A 24,181-nucleotide genomic window follows, 5' to 3' on the forward strand; every position below is an offset into this window, starting at 1 on the left:
ACAGTCTCTTTCCAAAGTTCATAGTTTGTTCCCATCTATCACTGTGTTGGAGAAACCTTGATAATAACATCATAACTGGTTGGGGGCCCCACGTGGCCGATTCGTCTAAAGCGCTCATAGTTCCGGATCACTGCCATCTCACCTGTCTGTGTGGGTTTCGAGTCCAAGGCTCGGCTAGCGTGGGTACGTGAGAAAGCCTGCCAGTAGCTTCTCGTGGGTCAGTGGTTCTTCCCTGGGTTTTCCTGGGTTCTTCCTCCACCAGTTATACTGGCAGCCATGTATATCCTATCTTGTGCTGAAAAATGGCGTTAAACCCTAGAACAACAACAACAACAACATAACTGGTTTAAAGAATGATTTGTTTTAGTTTTTATTATCAAAAATTGCCCAACTGTAATATTATACTTTTCAAATCATATTATTTCGATACCACATGATGTTGACTACATCTTTAGAAAATGTAGATAAGCTAGAACATGGAATGGAGGAGTGGAGACTGAACTGGCCAGCTGTGCAATTAAACTATTAAACAATGAATTGTACGCTTAAACTACAGATTTACTTCATATCTACTATCAGTCTCTTTTTTGTCAATGATACAAAGGATAGTTATGGCTGTCAAGCTTAATATCAATGGGTATCTTAATCATGTTTGTCATGAAAAGAGTCAGAAGGCATTACTGTGCAGTGAAAGGACCTCATGTCAGAAGACATCACAGGCCTCATATCAGAAGATGTCAAGGGCCTCATGTCAGAAGACGTAATGGGCCTGACATGTCAGAAGACATCATGGGCCTCATGTCAGAAGACATCATGGGCCTGACATGACATAAGACATCACAGGACTGACATGTCAGAAGATATCACGGGACTGACATCAGAAGACAGCACGGGCCTCATATCAGAACATGTCACAGGCCTCATATTAGAAGAGGTCACAGACCTCATATCAAAAGAGGTCATGGCACAATAAAGGGTTAATATAACCTTAATTAGGACAGGGTTAACCATTTGAGATGGAGGAAGTATTCTGATCCAGTCAATGATTGATGTATTGATCAAATGCATCTGCCATGGACAAAACTTGATAAGACAAGAAATGAATGCCCCTCTGCAGATGAATTGTTTACTGGTATAAATTGATTTCTTTCAATCTGATCCCAAGAAAATGGAAGTGATAGGGTCATATTCTAATGACATACAAACATTAACATTCTATCAAAATGTATGTACCAACTACAACAATAATGGAAAACAGAAATGATATCCTCAGTTCAGTGACCTTTGAAGCAAAATGTCACTGAAAATGACATTTTGATATTTAAAACAAGAACTTTTATCTATTAAGGCTGTGAAATATTTTATAAAGGAATATTGTCACATCGATTCATATACAAATGGAGTACAATGGACTAGTGATAACTGCTGGATGACCTTAGATTGGAAATGAAGACTTAAGTTTTGATGTTTAAAAACGTAGGTTACAGCAAGCATTACTAGAAGAAATATTACAAATGATAAGAGTAAGCCACTAATATTGTTGGCTGCCGAAAACACAAAAGCTTACTATTTGCAGTGTCTTCAAGATATTAATATAGAAGTTTTATTTCTAACAGACAATAGATTACTGTTCTTGTTATATTATGCTTGTTTGCATCCTGGATTTAAAAAAATCAAATCAGACAACTTGCATCCATTTAACAAAAAGTCACTAGTGCCATGTAAAACAAAATGTCAGTAGTGACACAAAAAGTCACAAATACCATGTAACACAAAATATCTGTAGTGACACAAAATGTCCCAAATGCCATGTAACAAAATGTCTGTACTTACACAAAAAGGTCCCAAGTGTCATGTAACACAAAATGTCTGTAATGACACAAAAAGTCACAAATGCCATGTAACACAAAATGTCTGGAGTGACAAAAAGTCACAAATGCCATTTTACACAAAAGTCAGTAGTGCCATGTGACACAAAAAGTTGGCAGTCCCATGTAACACAAAATTTCAAGACAGCCATCTCACAAAAAAGTTAAGTCATGGGACAAAAAGTCAGCAGTACCATGTGACACAAAAGTCAAGAGTGCCATGTTACACAAAAAAGTCAAGACTGGGATGCAACTTGATCTCTTTGCATCCAAGTTTGCTATATTGTTGTTCTGTTCATACATTCTTCCATTGTCAGGAGAACCAACAAAATGTGTGCCTAATACTTTAACCTTGTTCAGGTGGGTACTAGTTTGTTCAATACGTCTCGATTTCTACTTAAAGTGCAGTATGATCACAAATGAAAATTATATTTTAAATCTTACTTCGTTGCAAGGTTAATGCTGTATTTATACCAGTAAGGTCAGTCAGGCAATAGGTGATAAGGAAATAATAATAATAATAATAATAATAATAATAATAATAATAATAATAAAGACTTTATTTAGAGAAGGTAACTCAATTAGTTACAGAACTAATCTACCTTGAAGCCTTCTATCTGTTATGTACAATATATACAGTATATACAACATGATGTGAAGAGTCTGGCTTGACACTAAATGATTAAGTAATTTTAAAATTCAAAGTATCAAGCCTGGAACACATGCACAGGCATCAGTGAAAACATAAACATATATAAAACATAAAATATAATCCTGCATTGAAAAATTCAGCTATGAAAATGATGTAAAATTACAGAAAAGCAGGCAGTATTTTTTATACTAGAACTGTTCAATTTTCTAAAGATTTCATCCATTTAAGACACTGATTGTGAAAAGATGAAATGCTAGGAGCCTGCCTTATGTCACTGGGAATGTTGTTCCATACCACTGGACCAGTATATTGAAAACTTTTTTTAAACAATTCCTTCTTTGGCCTTGGTATAATGTAATTTTTACTTCTTATGGACCTTAAATTTGGAGTGCCATCAGCATCTCTTTGGTGAAAGATATTGTTTAGATAGACAGGAATGTCTTTTCTGGATACTTTATACATCAATTTGGCCTTTCTAAAAAATATTCTTTCATGTATTGTTAAAACCTTTATATTATTCATTGCATCTGAAAATTGTCTATACTTTGATCTAGAATTAAATGACAAGCCCTCTTTTGGAGTCTTAAAAGTGTTGTTATGTTTGGATTAGAGGTATTACCCCAAATTACATTACAGTAGTCCAGATTTGGCTGAATATAACTTTTATAAAAGATGACCCTATACTGAAGAGGAATGTATGTTTTGATTTTCCTCAGTAGCCAAAGATAAGAGTTAACCTTTTTGGAAATATGTTTAATGTGAATAGACCAAGTAAGATTGTTATCCACGAATACACCGAGAATTCTATCTTGAGAGGTCATATTGAGGCTCACATTGTCAAACAGAACCTGGAGTTTGTCGCTATCTAGCCTTACTCATTTTTGTTGTGTTGTAACTAGTAGGGCTTTTGTTTTTTCTGTATTTATGATCATACTGTTTCCCTTGCACCATACTTGAAGTCTGTTGAGAGCATCTTGTAAGTTATTTTCAAGTACTGTTTTGGTTTTACCAATCTCAGACAGTGTAGTATCATCTGCATAAAGGTCAGTGGAAGAAATTAAAGTTCCAATCTTAAGAGGTAAATCGTTGATAAATAGTATGAATAACAGAGGCCCATGGATAAAGCCTTGTGGTACTGCACAACTAATATTTTTACTTTCAGAAAGTTGACCATTTAAAGATACTTTTTGCACTCTATTGGTTAAGTAAGAAGTAAACCAGTTTAGGGAGTTTTCACTGCATTGATAGATTTTTACTTTTTCAAGCAAAATTTCATGGTCTACAAGATCAAAAGCTTTACGAAAATCAACCATAATAGTGCCTACCATTTGCAGGAGAAATTGAATTTGATAGTTTCTGCGTACAGCTGAAAAAAGTATACCATATATACTTACTTTTAAGTCGAATCCAACTGCAAACAACAAAGATCCCGATCTGCCATAGCATAATGCACCTTTAGACTAGGGTCTATGTTTCTATACTGATTACTCCTAACAATCTGCACAGACCCAGAGCTGCTGGTGCATGATGCACTGGCAGATCTGGGTCTGTGAAGTTTGCAGTTTAGCTCATCTTTAAAGCGAGTATATGCAGTAAAATATTTTGTAGTGGATACTGCAATATTTCAAAATATAATAAAGCAATATATTTTGCTACATCAATGATAAGATTGTTGTTGTTGTTGTTGTAGGGTTTAACGCCATTTTTCAGCACAAGATAGGCTATACATGGCGGCCAGTATAATTGGTGGAGGAAGAACCCTGGAAAACCCCGGGAAGAACCACCGACCCACGAGAAGCTACTGACAGGCTTTCTCACGTACCCACGTTAGCCGAGCCTGATATCAAACTCACGCAGACATAGGTGAGATGGCAGTGATCCGTAATGGTGAGCGCTTTAGACCACTTGGCCACTCAGGGCCCCTCAATGATAAGAAAGAAATAAAAACAGTTTATCTCCTGACAGAGTCTATAACCTTTAAATTTACATAAACATCAAAGTGGGAATGACTGTTAATAATGGCAATGAAGCATTTAAAAAGTGCGAAAAACACAATTCAAGAATTTTAGCAACTCCAAGCAACAATTACACATATAACTGATATTATTCAATTTACTAGGGTCTTCATCTGTTCAAATATTTTTAACAGTGACTTTGTTTCAAACAAAACGGAATGAATATCAGCAAATAAGATAAAGACAGAAAGTACATTTTTACAGTATGACTTAACACATTTCAAATTAAGTACATTATGGAAGAAATATCATTAAGAGGTCACAGAGATCATGTTTTAAAATCTAGAGATATAAAAAAAAATCTAGTTTCTGCACCAGACCAATCTGTTAAATAAAATCTGTTAACAAATTTAGCAGATTTGGTACAAAAATGATTTATCTAGTAAAATTTATAACGAAAAATGCTCGGTAATGCAAGGCTTTGGAAAATTACACTGAAAGATATTACCACTTGGCAAGAAGAAGTAGATAATAACCAGTTATGGATCGGTGGTGCTCACAAAAACTACTACTATTGAAAACTTACAACCAAAAAAAAAAAGATTGATGAAAACAAGAAAAGATCTTTGATGCACAGGTGTTGTTTAAATTAAGATCTAAAATGTTATAAAAACCATGCAACATTTTAGAAAGGATCAATGAAATAACAAATAGTGATCACTAGAGTGAAACCAACTGAACAAAGGATAAACTTGGAGTTTGATGAATAGAGGTGTGATACGAAGAAAATAAAGAAATCCGTGTAAGGATATAATGATTATAAACAACAGTTGGACGAGTTAATGAAAGACTTAAAAAATGAAACAAATGATAGAGATTGCAAACCTAATGAGTGATTATTGAAGTGCTGTAATAAAACTGGAAAGTAGCATCACTGTTAATGTTTACATTGTCAAAGTTACAAATAATGAACAACTGAACAAAACAAAAAAAAAAAAACGTGAAAAGTGAAAGCATGATTAGACCTATGAGAATGAGGTATGATTTATTTACAACTCAATTGACAAAATATAAATAAATGACTTAAAAAGAACATACTGCAGGGATGAAACAATTTGTTTAAAATTTTTAAAAATTTTACTGGTAAAAAATATCAGTGGTACAATGAAATATTGACTAATTAAAAGAATTAAACAATAAGGAAAGATTTTAATTGTATGAAACAGAAATAGATTTCATGCTGAAGTAGATAAAATGACTTACCTTACATGGAAGAATTTTAGTTAAATCGGACACAGAAGCCTGGAAACAGAGACATTTACAAATTTAAATAAACAGAGATATCGTGTGTGTGATTAGGATTTTTAACATAGTAATAAATGTCTGCAGTGTGGCAGTTTATAGTGATGTCTAGCACTGGGGCATCATGCCACAGACATGTTGCATGATGTCCCACCCAGTCACATTATTCTGACACCAGACCAACCAGTCCTAACATTAACCTCTTAATGTTGAGCACCTGTTAGTAGCATTTTTGTAAGTCTTTGGTATGACTTGGCCGGAATTTGAACCTATGACCTCCCGCTTCCGAGGCAGACACTCCAACCACTAGGCCATCAGAGTGGTCAACAGAGATATAGGCTTGAAACAAATGCAATAAATACTACAGTTGATGAAATTAAAAACCCATTAAATAAACTGGATGAATTAACTGTGCATTGTTTACTGAAATGAATGAGATGAAATTATAGTTAATAAAAATGATAACATATTCAAAACCAAATGGTGTGCAGGAAATAATAATAAAACACAATTTGTTGGACAAATCTGATGCCCATAACATGTCCCAAATATCAGCTATCATTAATCTGATGCCCATAACATGTCCCAAATATCAGCTATCATTAATCTGATGCCCATAACATGTCCCAAATATCAGCTGTCATTAATATGATGCCCATAACATGTCCCAAATATCAGCTATCATTAATCTGATGCCCATAACATGTCCCAAATATCAGCTATAATTTACTGAATTAATCATGCTGCATCTCGTTTTACTGAATACAAGTAGGACTTATTTAATATCATGCTACCATTAAAATAATTTTAATAATCAGGTTTATATTCAATTATTTCTATAATTTAAATGTTTAAACTTTTGCGATGTTTAATTTTGATATTTGTGGTAAATGATAAAAAGTTTGTTCACAACAACTCAATAAAAGAACCTTATGATCTATGATGTAACAAGACAACCAAGCAGACCTGATATCACTTACCAGCAATACACAGCTTGACAGATGACTATTTCACTAAACAGATTTAAGTAGTATTGCAAATATCCTATGTACACTATCAACCACACTTTATTATATCCTGATAAAAATATTTTAAAAGATAAGATAATACGCAGTCTACTGCTCATACCTGAAGTTATCCAAGATCTTGATGGTATAAACCCAATAACAAGTTTGACAGAAATTACATGAGAAATAAAAGTCTATAGATCAGGTGTTGGCAATCTATGGCTAGTGTGCCAATAATGGCAACTGCCAGACTCTTTAGAAAGGCATGTGGTGAGTTGTAGTTTTATATTGTATGTACAGAAAACAATAATTAAATTATAAGGATAAATATGACTTGGAATGCAGCACTTTACAATTGATGGGCCTGGAACAGCCATTTTCAAAAATTTCTGATGCCTGCTTGAGCTATAAAGTTGTTGTTGTTTTAGGGTTTTATGCCATTTTTCATTACAAGATAGGCTATACATGGCGGCCGGTATAAATGGTGCAGAAAGAACCAGGGGAAACCCTGCAAAGAACCATCAACCCACAAGAAGCTACTGGCAAGCTTTTTGCATATACCCACACTGGCTTAGCCTGAGACTCAAACCCATGCCAACAGAGGTTGGATGGCAGTGATACATAACAGTAAGCACTTTAGACCACTTGGCCCCCCCCCCCATGAGATATAAGGAAAAGTAATTGTTAGATTGGTGACAAGCTCAGTTAATCAGATGAAAGATTACATCATTAATATGCATGAATTTCAGTCATAATTATACTCAACCAAGATTATGAATACTGTCTCAAGAATGGTGACAGAAAAAAACAATCTCCATGTTAGATATAAGATGAATCAAAAATATACATCTCATTCAAAACCAAAATCATTAAAACATCTTGCCAAGTATTAGAATATTTACCACATCTGATTAAAATTGGGTCAGAAATAAACTCAAGCAGTAAGAAACTCAGCCAGTCATATATAAGATTACTTCATTAATATGCACAGCTCTTGCTTGCTAATAATACAAAACAGTACATGATATAATATAAATAAATATATGAAACAGAAACAGAGTTGCTGATGTGTTGAAAAGGTCAAGTATTCAGATCCAAAATTACCTCAATAACATGAATGGATTTTGTACATCAAAGATCTTTCTGAGTTAAGCCTACTAAGTCCAATCAGCACTGGACCAGAAACAAACCTCTACAGTTGTAGCACAGTCAGCCAATCACATGCAATATCATATTAGCCAGCCAATCACATGCAATATCACATCATTAGCCAGCCAATCACATGTAATATCACCCAATTAGTCAGCCAATCACATACAATATCAACCCATTAGTCAGCCAATCACATGTAATATCACCACATTAGTCAGCCAATTACATGTAATATCACTTCATTAGTCAGCCAATCACATGCAAGATCACCTCATTAGTCAGCCTATCACATGCAAGATCACATCATCAGTCAGCCAAATACATGTAATATCACCTCATTAGTCATAATTAAAAGCAAGAAGAAAATTAAAAGGCAAATATCACAAGTCAGCAAAAAATAAAATCCCTTTAATAATGTAATGAGATGACCACAACCAAAGCAACATCCAAATTAAATAATTAAGGCTACTGCACAATCAATGAAAAGGGATAACGTAACAGAACTGAACACACCTAACTTTAAAAGGCAGCAACAGCAGTTGATATGGTATTTAAATCATTTGTTAATTTTGTACAATTCTGATATGGCAAACAAAACACATACTACTCCTACTTTGGAAACAAGATATTTTCCACGACTATGTAACTGATTTTATGTGGCGTTACAAACTATGTGATGATAACACTTGCACCAGATTTTATCAAAACAGAATATAAAATGTATTTGACTTTGTTGTCATAATCTGTCCATCTGTCATAATGTGTCTTTTATGTAAAAGACTTGCATTACAATATGTTTGTTTCTATTTTTAGAGATGACAAAATAATAGCGATACATCAGGTTTCCTATCCAAATCTGATTCTTTTTTCCATGACTAAATTCTTTAAGTTTACAATGGTACGGCTTGAAAGCTGAATCTGGAGACAGGAAATATTGAGTGTTAATCAACATTATAGACACGATAACCAAAAAAATAATCAGTGTTTCTTGTCAAGACGGTCTCCTTCTCCCACTAAAGACATCTGATCCACCCACCTTAACATTACAGACCGACAAGCAATGGGACTCTTAAAATTTCTAACCTTTTCCATTATTTTCCATAACAATTTCGTTTTCTTCATAATTTCACCAATTTCATTCTGTATTTTCAGATACCATGGAAAGCCTGATATATCCTGGTGATCAATTAGATAAATGGTAAGAATGATTGATTACTGTTTAACAGACCAATACTTTACGACAGAAATTTGTTCTAAGTGAAAGAAGAAATAGATGAAAAATTTAAACAAAGCAAAAGAAATAAACTTTTGATTATGCTTGGATTTTCTCAGTGCAAAGTTGTCAGTTGAAGAAAACCATCTGGAATCATGTTCATGTAATCCAACATATAATGTTTATAATCTTCGGAACTTAATGCAGCCTTATTCAATGTAATGTTACATATTTCACAATGGTAGGGTCGATCTAAATAGTTATAACATGTCTCTAAGGTTAGATTATTTTTTTTATAACACCTTTATGATTCCATGGATGCTTTCTTTTCATCTTCGTCAGTGATAAAATCATATACATGTACTCTGAAGGCTACACAAAATTTTGTAGGGCATACCATTTAACTCATCTTTAAATGGCCCTAATATTTTTTATTCATCTCAGGAACACCAAAGATATTGTCCTTTTTGTAGTCACTGTGTCACAAAAGAATGTTTTCTCTCATGTCTTGAAGAATCTACCATTCCACACTTATGCAAAGCAAATCCATACCTGTGAAATTTAACTTTATTTTATAACCATACAGACTTTTGAGTTGGTTGTAGTAGAAGTGAAACATGTGGAAATTACTTCAGACAGTGTGGAGCCACCATAAATTGGCTTTACTGAGTTCACTGAGGTTTTCTTTTAACTAGTATCATATATTTTCCTGTAATAGTTCTCCCTGAAAATAATTTATCCTTTTGAAGTTCAAAATATTTATTTCCTTTCATGCATGTTTCTTAACATTTTTTCTCTTCATTAAAAGTTCTACCTTCTTGCTGAAAACAGCACTAGTCATCAGCTAAAAGAAATATTCCAAGTCAGACGTTACTTACTGTCTTAGAAGATGAATTGTATTCAGTGTGTTATTTGAACCACTTCTCTTCATTACAAAGAATGTGTCTGTGTGATTTGGAATTTTAATGTAGCTTTAAAATTGGGATAAAAGAAACAACACAAACGCCAAAAGTTCTGTACAACTAGTTTCACATTTATGCTTCTTCAAGCACGAAATGTTTAGAAAGAAATGAATGACACTTTTATTTTAAAATAACAATCACGAAACATCATAAATTATATGCATCATCATAACAATTTTATATATACAGTGTATGTATATGTGACAGGATCTAAAAGATACATGAGTCTCTAATGAAACCTGAATCAGTAAAATAATAGAATAAAATAGAGATAAACAGTTAAATAGGTTGATAATTAATAAATATTATAGTCTCCTAAATTTATCAAATAAAACCAGTGTAAAATCGCCTTACAAAAATAAACCAATTCTCGCTTATAGAAGACCCAAGAATTTGCAAGATTTTCTAATTAGAACTAAACAAACAGAAAATAAAAAAAGACAATTTTCGTCACCTAAATGTAACAGACACAGATGTTATCAATGTGCAAACATAAGAGAAAGTACTTCTTTTAGTAGCGCTAGTACAAAAGACGTATTTTCTCTACGTGATAACACTAACGGCATATCAACTGATGTTATTTATTTGATAACCTGTAAAAAATGTAGCATGCAATATGTTGGACAAACACTTCAACAAGTTTCTAAGAGATAGAATAATCATTGCTCTCATATAAAAAATTATAGAGATCCTCAGTTTTCCTCTAATATTTCAACACACTTTAACACCAATAATCACTCTCTACTCAATTTTTCTTTCATGGCAATAGATATTGCGCATGGTGACATGATTAGACTCATAAAAGAAACTTACTGGATTTATAAGTTAGATACTTATATCTGCGAAGTATTGAATTTTGAATGGTATTGAACCTTAAAGTTGAATGCATTGAGCATTAAAATGTTATAGCATTTAAGCCCAAAAAGTCTTTGCGAAGGGTCACTTCGACTTTTCTTCTTTTCTCCCCCCCCCACATGTCAGTGTTAAAACTTGAAAGGCTAGAATTTATGACTGAGTGAGATTTGAACAAGGGCATTGCTACACTGTTCTGAGAATGTAAACATTTGAGCTAACAGCCATAACTGCTTGATAGGAACCCATGTCAAGTTATCATTTTCAAAGGGAAAATGATATACCCCATAGTTCACAGATTCAATGCTGTCTAAATCTAATGGAAGAAATTATTATCTTGGGGAAAATTTAGGAACCGCTGCCTATGATTGGGCAGAAAAAATTAAGGAGTACACTTTAGAAGCAATGTGAATTTAAAGTGACGACCTTAGTCAGAATTCTTTAGTCCTAATTTCCTGAGAGAGTAGTTTTGGCTCTGGGGGAAGCCTAAAAAGAATAGTGCTTTCATCGTTAAACAAGAAAGGGACCAGCTGGCTGTCTTGTGAGAAAAGACAGGGTTTAAAAGACATTGCGTTCCTTTCACCACTTATTATTATGATGAAATAAATCCAAATTGGACACTGCTATTAAATTCTGTTTGCATAATTTAGATCAAATTGGAATTGCCACATTTAATTTGTTTGATTAAATTTGTTATTTTTCTTGTCTAAGGGGGCTCGTACTGCTTTATTTCTTCTCAGTATTCTTGCTCAGTTCTATGTTGAAATTGTATTCTTTTTTTACTCCCACCAGGCTATAACATCGAGGGAGGTCATCCTAGATAACGCCAGCCAAATATAATTAACCACCCCTCTTATTAAGAGGGCAACGTAAGAGTATCCTAATGGCCTTAATGTCAACGCACTACATAAAATTTAATTTTTTTAAAAAGTGATATATTGTATATCCTTTATAACAATATAATTATACATATGACTGTTTGTCACTATTTTATTTTATTATTTTAATGTAGCTTTAACAATTTTTCGGTCATATTGCTACAATGTCTGCAGTGTGACAGTTTATAGTTATGTCTAACACTGGGGCATCATGCCGAAGACATGTAGCATGATGTCCCACCCAGTCACATTATCCTGACACGAGGCCGACCAGTCCAAATACTAACCTCTTAATGCTGAGCACCAAGCAAGGCAGCTGTTAGTACCATTTTTTTAAGTCTTTGGTATGACTCAGCCGCGGATCAAACCCACAACCTCCCAAAACCGAGGCGGACACTCTAACCAGTAGGCCACTGGAGTACTCTCATTCTATTAATGTAATAGGCAGGGAAACAAACAAGAAAATATCTGATGGACATGACAAATTATGAAAATTACTGCTCTCTAGAAAATTAGGATGAATCAGTCACACAAAGGAATATGTTAACATCTGCTGGTAAATAAGTAAAAAATGATGTTCTTATTTTTGTCTGTTTGTTTAAATCCAAAATGTTTCCAGAATTTGGATTGGCATATCCTTCACAACATTCCATTTGGCCAACATGGAGGTATAAGTAACACATTTCAAATATGTGAATAAAGGCTTATATATACATACATATATATATATATATATATATATATATATATATATATATATATATATATATATATATATATATATATATATATATATATATATATATATATGTGCACACACACACACACACACACACTTCTAATGTTCAAAATTTGTGAGAAATACAATTGTTTGCAAAAAAAAAACATTTTTTTAATTATTTTGTCATAAAAAAAGAAAACATGTTGTTAACATCACTACATTTATATCAACATTCCTCTGGAATTTCCGCACATTCCTTACCAATGGACACTCCTGAAGAACCAGTACAGTGAAATAGTACCATGGTACATACCACCAGAAAAATATACTGTGGTAAACCAAAATACCAGTAACACCACACACCTCTAGTGAAAATCTCACGTCAACATGACTTCTGTTAGGAGTAGTAGTGTTAAGATTTTCAAAATGGCTGCTTTGCCGGTCACACTGAATGTCCGAATAAGACCGTTTTGAGGACCAACTAGACATCATAAGAAGTCTATTACTGAAAAACCACATGCTAATATGATAATAACTAGTGTTTACATGGCCATAACGGATGTAAGAACTGCTTAGTTTTCATTTAGGACAAACACTCTCACGATACTTCTCAAAGTGCATTGGATATGTTGTTTACTTTTGAAATTTTAAATGTTTTTCAAAATATCTCCTTCTGAACACGTTTTGCAAATCCAAGCATTTTTGAAAGACTACTCATAGACATATTGTGGAATAGACATGTCTTTGTAAAGTTTCAATGCAATCATCCCAGTAGTTTATGAGGAGTTGGGAGAACTAATTGGCAGATGGAAGACAGACAGCAGGCCATTCCAAAGCTTTCTGATCTATGAACAGTAGAGCTAAATGCTGAAACTTGCAATTACAGACATTCTGCAGTCTCTTACACAGGTAAATGTCACTCTTACAACAAGATTGATAAGAGAACTTGACACTGTAATTACTTTGAAGTTCTTAAAGTGTAGGACTTGATGTCAGCCAAAATGACATCTCTGTAATTTAAAAGACATTAAGCTTCAAGTTTGACTGAAAAATCCCTGACTCGAGTAAACAGAGATCTAAAAGTACAAAGGAGCCAGAATAGTCTTTCTTGAAGTATAATTAAGTTGTATGTTTCAAATTGCAAAAATCCCCTTGAAGTGGCTACATTCACAAATTGGGACATGTATAATACTAATAATAATAATATTAATAATAATATGTCTACTAGCAGACTTATTCATTTTCATGCATGCATATATGCATGTATGTATGTATGTATGTATGTATGTATGTATGTATGGATGGATGGATGGATGGATGCATGCATGCATGCATGTACTGCATAAGGCAGTAATAAACCACTGTTTGGTTGGGAAACACCTCACCACTGACCACAGAAAGCAGGTGACTGTTACATATAGGACATTTATAGAAACAATTTGCTAAGGGGAAATTAGAATGACCATTGTGAACAGATGACCACTGAGTAAAGGTGACTATTTGGACAGGTTTCACTGTACAGGGTAACTTTTGTTTTACTATAGCTATCATTAGTTTAATTTACACCAGTGGTTGGCAACCTATTTCTCAAAGTGTGCCACTTTGTCCCTGACTAATTACCAGATGAACGAGTGGGTGCCACCATAAAGAGAGTAACATGGTTAAAATCATGATTTTTGGTTGCCCTTCGCATTCCACAACAAAAAAACTTTTGACATGCCATCTTGTGGCATGCATGCCCTAGGTTGCCGACCCCTGATTTACACTGCATCTGTAACTTATTAAGTTCGTATACTGAACAATCAATATTCAAAATGAAAGTAGTGATGTTATCATGACCCTGCAGTTGTATCAAAATACTGCCACCAATGTTTTTACAACATTATTGCAGTATTAACACTACGTGTATATTAGCAACAAGGCATTCTCTACCAAGCCTTCCGAAGACACATGCCTGACCAAGTGCCTGGGACAAAATTACAGTTTGTGGAAAAATGTTTCAAACAATTTCCACTTATCAATGCCTGTAGAGTGTTGCCATTGAAATCGGATGAACATGTAACCAATTAAACGTACCAATGCCAAGGACACTATTGTGTACAGTGGATATGTAGTTCTGTATTAGTGCCTTGTATTGTTATGTTATTGCTGTAGTAGGGTTTAATACCATTTTTCAGCAAAAGATAGGCTATACATGGCAGCCAGTATAAATGGTGGCAGAAGAACCCAAGAAAACCCCAGAAAGAACCACTGACCCACAAGAAGCTACTGGCAAGCTTTGCGTATTGTTATGAAATGAACACATATTTATGTAGGGTATGTTGGGACTGGCATTTCGAGCCTATGCAATATCACTGATCAGTATTTTTGACTGATATTGTGATTGTACCATGTCCAACAATGATACATCACAACGGCAATATATGACAACATACATAACTAAAAGGCAGATTTCGAACCAAGGGACAAACAGACATAAAGATTCAGGGACGGCATACTCCTAAACAACATCAAATGTTCCACTTCTATTAACACATTAACCCCTAGTGACGAGTTAACGTGGCAGGAGGTAGTAGCCTACTGCCATGCTCTGAAGCATCACAGTCATGCATGATACACTAATGTGGGTGGTATTATAGAAAGGTAGACAGATGTAGCTCTACAATGATACCAAATAATCTGGAATTTCTAATTGCACTACAAAATACTGAGGGAAAAACCTCATTTTTTGGACCCGATATTTTTCTACCCAAAATTGGCCCATGGTGAGGATCCGATTTTGTGTTTGGATTTTAGACTTTTTGGTATCAGATCTAAGACTAACCGGTATGAACTGCAAACAGACAGATGAACCTTTGCAAAAAGTAGGAAAAGATGGGCACTTGAAATAAAGTGTGGTCTCGATACAAAAATAATGGCTCCATTTAGAACAAAAAAAACCAACTGTTACCCTTCTGCTCATGTGCGAGCCAAATAGCCAAAAACAATGTTTCTAACACAACTAGGCAGTATGTTATTGAAAGATCACCTGGGATTTGGTGTTTTCAGATCTATTCAAAAATAGCTTTCAAAATGTGTTTCCTACTCGAATTTCAGGTGAAAACGACAAAAACCTCCAGGGTTTAATGTGTTAAATACCATGTGTACTTGCTTTTAAGTCAAGTCCTACTGCAAATTGCACAGACCCAGATCTGCCATCACATAATGTGCTGGTATGTCTGGGTCTGTGTATTTTGTTAAGAGTAAGCAGTAGAACAAACAAGATAGACCATGATCTGCAGGAACAATATACTAAGCAGATCAGTATCTTTGTTGTCTGCAACTTGACTCAACTTTATAAGTGAGTATATACAGTAATCATGTATTGTGTTTAGGGACAAGTATACTGCAGAATCGAATGTGGTTAGCATGCCAGACTTGAAACAGAAAGGGTGCAGGTTAGAATCCTACCAATGGATCAGCCAAGGTTGGCTACCATTGTATGTTCTACGGCAAGACACTTTTCTCCTATTGTGTTGGCAATAAATAAATAACCTAACTGTGTTGCTGTACCATAAAACACCGAAACAAACTAATCTAGACTCCTTAAAATGACATACATCTTTGTCACGGAAAATTAGCAGACTGGTCCAGCTGCTCAGTGTTGGCAAAACTGAACAAGAATTTGATTGACTTTCAATAAAGCCATCCAATATACCTATTGGGTTTTGTATTCAAGATACATTTCAATAAACATCACAGCTGGATTAATGTTATTAAATGTCTCTTTCATTGTATTAGTAATGCTGATCATCCTGGAATTCCAGGACATAACACAATGTTACAGGAAAATAAAAAATTTGGGGGAAAAATAACCTAGAATAACTGTGTATATACATAATGTGGTCCCTTGTTTTACAGGCCTCATTATAATGTGCCCCTCTCTTATAATGCATGCTGGAATAAAAGAAGCAGTTTTGATAAACATTTTAGGCTGGATTAACTTGTCACCAGCATCCTTTGTACTTCCACTTCTGAGAAATTTCACAACATAACACATTAGTACGGGAAATTCAAACATGATGTTATGAGTTGTTATGTATCCACATACAGTGCCCCTCAAAATACAGCCACCATTATAGTGATTCCTCTCTTATATTGCACGCTGTATTACAGAAATAGTCTGAACACAATCATATGGGATGCCCAAACTTGATGCAGCCTAGAAACGTTGTAATGCATTCATACAAGGTAGTCCCCCACCATTAAGCCTAACACTAAGTCCCCAACCATAAAGCCACCCCATCTTATAATGCTGACACCATCATAGTCCCCAACCATAAAGCCACCCCCTCTTATAATGCTGACACCATCATAGTCCCCAACCATAAAGCCACCCCCTCTTATAATGCTGACACCATCATAGTCCCCAACCATAAAGCCACCCCCTCTTATAATGCTGACACCATCATAGTCCCCAACCATAAAGCCACCCCCTCTTATAATGCTGACACCATCATGAAATAGTTTATTTTTTTAAATTACTAATTAATTATTGTACTTAATTAAAGTTCTTCAACATCCCTCTCTACAAGGTATCCATAGTAATATAGCAATGGTAGTCACCAGGACTGTAAAGAAAAAACAATGTGTATGTATCCATTTCTTCAGGCAGCCAATATCTTGTTTCTACATTCCTTCAAGCTGCTAGCTGACTCAGATTCACAGTTCTTGCTGAAAGGTCCTTTCATGGTAGAGATCAGGGGCAATTCTATTTGATCATGCAAAATTCTTGAACAAATTTTGTGTGATTAAACAACATTTTATTGGCCTGAACTTGAGTAAACACATTCATTTTCATATCATTGTTTGATCAGAACTTTGATCAAAGGCCCCACACTAAACTAAAACCTGCTTTCGCAAATTACTAATTAAATTCTCCTGTTTACCTTCAATGAAAACTGTCTTTCAAAAATTAATTGAAAGTTTGTTTGTGATATCCACTTCCCAATCTGTTCTTTTTAACTGGCATAAAGAAAGCTTTAATACCCCAAGTTATCAAAACACTAACTGTATTTTCAATTTAATGTATGTTTTCTTAATTCATTACATAGCCATATAATAGTATTATTTGTTCTCTTCAAAAAGAACAACAGATGAAAGTCCAGTTCACTGGCATAAGGTGCAGTGTTAATATATAAACTTACTCTACAAGCACATGCATGGTGCACAGAGATACCAGTGGATGCTGCATGCAACTGCATAGTGCATTTCTCTTGTATCTGGTCAATCAATCTTGAATACAACAACAGTTTACAGGACAAGGTAAGTGGATAATGGTATATTTAACCAAACATTAAGTCATTATGTACTGGATTTTTGGGGGGTTCCAACTAAACATGAAAAATATTACAAAACCATGCCTAATTCCCAATTTAGGCAATTTACTCCTGAAGAATTTGTTTTCAAGTGATGTACTTTTTTCTTCCAAAATGCTGGGTCCAGGTACCCTTATCAACCACATCTGAGAAACAAAATCTTGGCTATAATCTAAAATTGACACATTCTTCCCTTAAATAGCAATAATTCAGTCTAATCCTGCTACCTGCTAACTTAGTTATCTGTTTGTCCAACCATTACATAAAGTAAAAGCTGAAATGTGGGGAGTGATTTACTGTGGACCATCCACACTGTATAAGCTGAAATGTGGGGAGTGATTTATTGTGGGCCATCCAAGCTGAAATGTGGGATGTGATTTTTGTGGGCCATCCACAATGTATCAGCTGAAATGTGGGGAGTAATTTATTGTGGGCCAGCCACATGCTTATTTGCTTGTGTCAGAATGATGCAGTGGTTGTAAATGGAATGACTTGCATCAGACTATCAAGACTAAATTTTAAGCAAATCAATATTATTATTTTTGTAATAACTTTTTTCTTCAATTTATCGAATTCAATTTTATCTATTTATTGTAAAAAATTCTTAATTTACTTGTTAATTGCAAATCTTCCATTTTGCACAAATCGAAATAGTCAGCTAGTGTTATTAAGTAATAATAGAGAAAAACAAAAGACCAAGTGGACCTGATGTTGTTCACATGGAATAAGTTACAGTATTGATTCATGTAATTATTGTTTTTTTAAATAGGAATTGAGAGTAAAAGGAAAATGTTCACTTGCTGAGTACTGACTCAATTTTTTTCACTGCCTTACACCATTATAATCAATTTCAATATTACAGAAAATTAAGAATAACATATGAAAGAAACATTTTATGCATTTGGTCAACTAATAAAAAATTTCTCTACCTGACACTTGTATTATCATGGTTAAGCCTGGATGATCAAGCAGGGGAAAGACAGAACAACTATAGATAAAATGATTTAACAAACTGAGAGGTTGTCCAATCTATATAAGTACACACAGATTTTCCTGTACCTTTTTTAAGCAAAATAACTGCATGCATGGGCTTGAACAAAAAAACAGAAGTTCAAGACATAAAATTCACTCATTATCAATCTTGTTTTGTTCCTAAATGAGTGACTGTCAGCGGCCATTCTAAGACACCCTGAATCCATTCTAAAACATCCTGGGTCCATTCTAAGATACATTATCGCGAGTTTCATGCTAATTTCTAAAATTCATGCCAAAAAATCATTTGAATGCACACAATTATGTGTCATGCTTTCCAGCACTATCGTTATTTCTTCATTTGTTTCCTATGTTCAATAAACTCCCCTTCACCCCACCCCAATTCTCAAATAGAGGGTGGAAATTTTCCTACATTTTCAGATTTAGAATAAACACCAATCACCAAAGATTAAATTACATAAATATTGTTCTGATCTGGCTTTTACTTTTTTACAGACATTCTATTCTTTAAATAGGGATTTGTATGCAATATGCTGTTTGGTCTGGTAAATATGTGATATTGTATGCTATGCTGTTTGGTCTGGTAAATATGTGATATTGTATGCAATATGCTGTTTGGTCTGGTAAATATGTGATATTGTATGCAATATGCAGTTTGGTCTGGTAAATATGTGATATTGTATGCAATATGCTGTTTGATCTGGTAAATATGTGATAATGTAAGAAATACGTAGTTTGATCTGGTAAATATGTGATATTGAATGCTATGCTGTTTGGTCTGGTAAATATGTGATATTGTATGCAATATGCTGTTTGGTCTGGTAAATATGTGATATTGTATGCAATATGCTGTTTGGTCTGGTAAATATGTGATATTGTATGCAATATGCAGTTTGATCTGGTAAATATGTGATATTGTATGCAATATGCAGTTTGGTCTGGTAAATATGTGATATTGTATGCAATATGCTGTTTGATCTGGTAAATATGTGATATTGTATGCAATATGCTGTTTGATCTGGTAAATATGTGATATTGTATGCAATATGCAGTTTGATCAGGTAAATATGTGATATTGTATACAATTTGCAGTTTGATCTGGTAAATATGTGATTTGCAATATGCAGTTTTGATCTGGTAAATATGTGATATCGTAAGCAACATGCAGTTTTGATCTGGTAAATATGTGATATCGTAAGCAACATGCTGTTTTGATCTGGTAAATATGTGATATTGTATGCAATATGCAGTTTGATCTGGTAAATATGTGATATTGTATGCAATATGCAGTTTGGTCTGGTAAATATGTGATATTGTATGCAATATGCAATTTGGTCTGGTAAATATGTGATATTGTATGCAATATGCAATTTGATCTGGTAAATATGTGATATTGTATGCAATATGCTGTTTGATCAGGTAAATATGTGATACTGTATGCAATATGCTGTTTGATCTGGTAAATATGTGATATTGTATGCAATATGCTGTTTGATCTGGTAAATATGTGATATTGTATACAATATGCAGTTTGATCTGGTAAATATGAAATATACAGTTTGATCTGGCAAATATGTGATATTGTATGAATATGCAGTTTGATCTGGTAAATATGTGATATTGTATGAAATATATACTTTGATCTGGTAAATATGTGATATTGAATAAAATATACAGTTTAATCTGGTAAATATGTAAGACTATAAAATATTCAGTTTGATATGGTAAATATGCAACCTCTACCGATGGATGCATCATGTTAAATTACTGTAGAAGTTCAACTTGAAAATAAAAGCATATACTCCATTCAATATTTTCAAATCTATCTGTATCCTGTATGCAAATTATCATAATTTTACATCCATTTATTTGAACTAGCAATGTAAATGCCACTCATCTTTGTTTTTCAAGCTACACTAAGATGTAATATTGCTGTCACAGGGGAGTTAATTTAAATGTCAATTCAGATATTGGTTGCTGTACTGTGCCCTCTTATCTCTGGCAACTCAATGTCTGTAAATTATTTCAGCTGCCAATATTTGGATGGTATTGTACACTTGGAATAGAAACTCCAGTGACATATGAAATATATTAAATTAGATTCAAATGTCAAAGGAATTCAAGTTATGGCTTGAATACCATCCATTTTATCTTAGTGACAATGGGTATATACATAAAATATATCCGCATTATATAAATATTCATCTCCTGAGTAACGAAAATAACAAATAATTACTAGCTACATCACATCAAAGCAAACAAGTCCTTGAGTCATTTAAGTTGACAAGGTAATGTGAAAATATTTCTTGTTTCTTTATCTTGTAAAAATATTGATTAAATTGTATCTTTATCATCAGCTTGTCTACTATTCATGTATGCTGTTATATCAATTTATCGACTGGTGTTTGAACTGCTGGATCGTTTTGATGACGAGAGCTCAAATGCTGAAAAATGCCAACTGGAGTCAAAAACTTAGGTAGATGGACAACAGATGATGGACAAAGGGCTCTTCAAGTCCATCACCACTAAAAGTACAACAAAGACACAAATGTCCTAACGATGATAGCATGAAATACCTCACAATGCATCACACTAGTGACACAAATGGAATAACAATGATAGCATAAAATACATCATAATGCAGTACACTAGTGGAATAACCATGATAGCACGAAAATCCTCACAATGCATCACACTAGTAACACAAATGGAATAATCATGATGGCATAAAATACCTACACAAGTGACCAAACTGCAAAGATGAAATACCTCACAATACATCACAGTAGTGACACAAATGGAATAACCATGACAGTATAAAATACCTCATAATGAAGTACACCAGTGGAATAACCATGATAGCATGGAATATCTCACAATACATCACAATAGAGACACAAATGGAATATTAATGATAGCAAAATATAACCCACAATATGTTACACTAGTGAAACAAATGGAATAATCATGATAGCATGAAATACCTCACAATACATAACACTATTGACACAAGTGACCTAACGGTGCAAACATGAAATACCTCACAATACATTACATTAATGAAACAAATGGAATAACAGATAGCAAAAACTACCTCACAATATGTTACACTAGTGAAACAAGAGACCTAAATGCACAACATTAAATACCTCCATGCATTACACTGCTGACACATACTACCTAACTACACTACCTTGAAATGTGTCAGTGTAACACTTATACCTGACAACATATTATTGCTATTGCAAATGCACCTACAGCAGCAGTGTTTTTAAGAAACAATTTCATTTTTGAGCTAGGGGAGGTGAGGGCAGGGGGGTACAATTGGAATTTTAATTTTGAACTTCTGCGCTTCAAATAGCCTGAAACAAATATTCTTGCTATGATATTTGATAGAAATAAGTACATATAATACTAGTTTTAAAAACATTATCCTGAGGTACAAGAAAAAAGTCCTAGCTCTGACGAAAATCTCAGGCCCCTCCTGCCATTAAATAATCAATCCCTAACTTGAGCCGCCCCATTTTATCTTGACATTACCGGTAGCTCTTACAATATCTAACTGTCAAATGTTATGGACTGTGAGCTGTATGTCTGCATAAAGTATAACATTATCTAAGTGTCAAATATTATGGACTGTGAGCTTTATGTCTGCATAAAGTATAACGGTATCTAAGTGTCAAATGTTATGGACTGTGAGCTGTATGTCTGCATAAAGTATAACAGTATCTAAGTGTCAAATGTTATGGACTGTGAGCTGTGTGTCTGCATAAAGTATAACAGTATCTAAGTGTCAAATGTTATGGACTGTGAGCTGTATGTCTGCATAAAGTATAACAGTATCTAAGTGTCAAATGTTATGGACTGTGAGCTGTGTGTCTGCATAAAGTATAACAGTATCTAAGTGTCAAATGTTATGGACTGTGAGTGGTATGTCTGCATAAAGTATAACAGTATCTAAGTGTCAAATGTTATGGACTGTGAGCTGTATGTCTGCATAAAGTATAACAGTATCTAAGTGTCAAATGTTATGGACTGTGAGCTGTATGTCTGCATAAAATATAACAGTATCTAAGTGTCAAATGTTATGGACTGTGAGCTTTATGTCTGCATAAAGTATAACAGTATCTAAGTGTCAAATGTTATGGACTGTGAGCTGTATGTCTGTATAAAGTATAACAGTATCTAAGTGTCAAATGTTATGGACTGAGCTTTATGCTTGCATAAAGTAAAACAGTATCTAAGTGTCAAATGTTATGGACTGTGAGCTGTATGTCTGCATAAAGTGTAACAGTATCTAAGTGTCAAATGTTATGGACTGTGAGCAGTATGTCTGCATAAAGTATAACAGTAAGTGTCAAATGTTATGGACTGTGAGCTGTATGTCTGCATAAAGTATAACAGTATCTAAGTGTCAAATGTTATGGACTGTGAGCGGTATGTCTGCATAAAGTGTAACAGTATCTAAGTGTCAAATGTTATGGACTGTGAGCGGTATGTCTGCATAAAGTATAACAGTATCTAAGTGTCAAATGTTATGGACTGTGAGCTGTATGTCTGCATAAAGTATAACAGTATCTAAGTGTCAAATGTTATGGACTGTGAGCTGTATGTCTGCATAAAGTATAACAGTATCTAAGTGTCAAATGTTATGGACTGTGAGCTGTATGTCTGCATAAAGTATAACAGTATCTAAGTGTCAAATGTTATGGACTGTGAGCTGTATGTCTGTATAAAGTATAACAGTATCTAAGTGTCAAATGTTATGGACTGTGAGCAGTATGTCTGCATAAAGTATAACAGTATCTAAGTGTCAAATGTTATGGACTGTGAGCTGTGTGTCTGCATAAAGTATAACAGTATCTAAGTGTCAAATGTTATGGACTGTGAGTGGTATGTCTGCATAAAGTATAACAGTATCTAAGTGTCAAATGTTATGGACTGTGAGCTGTGTGTCTGCATAAAGTATAACAGTATCTAAGTGTCAAATGTTATGGACTGTGAGCTGTATGTCTGCATAAAGTATAACAGTATCTAAGTGTCAAATGTTATGGACTGTGAGCTTTATGTCTGCATAAAGTATAACAGTATCTAAGTGTCAAATGTTATGGACTGTGAGCTGTATGTCTGCATAAAGTATAACAGTATCTAAGTGTCAAATGTTATGGACCATGAGCGGTATGTCTGCATAAAGTATAACAGTATCTAAGTGTCAAATGTTATGGACTGTGAGCTGTATGTCTGCATAAAGTATAACAGTATCTAAGTG

At 34.1% G+C, this 24,181-nt stretch overlaps 1 protein-coding gene across 3 annotated transcripts in view; it reads right to left on the bottom strand.

Annotated features, from left to right (window-relative positions):
- The window catches only part of LOC149807712 (caspase activity and apoptosis inhibitor 1-like), a 325,008-nt gene that overhangs the window by 167,914 nt on the left and 132,913 nt on the right, over positions 1-24,181 (bottom strand). For 2 of the 3 annotated variants that reach the window (XM_089969649.1, XM_089969659.1), the window contains one exon: positions 5,739-5,777. The exons of the other annotated variant lie outside the window; for it this stretch is intronic. The gene's annotated coding sequence lies outside the window, so the exon portion shown is untranslated. The remainder of the gene's footprint in view (positions 1-5,738; positions 5,778-24,181) is intronic. 3 annotated transcript variants of the gene reach the window in all.

This window comes from Sinohyriopsis cumingii, chromosome 1 (genome assembly GCF_028554795.1).
Source record: "Sinohyriopsis cumingii isolate HCF-2022 chromosome 1, ASM2855479v2, whole genome shotgun sequence".
NCBI lineage: Eukaryota > Metazoa > Mollusca > Bivalvia > Unionida > Unionidae > Sinohyriopsis > Sinohyriopsis cumingii.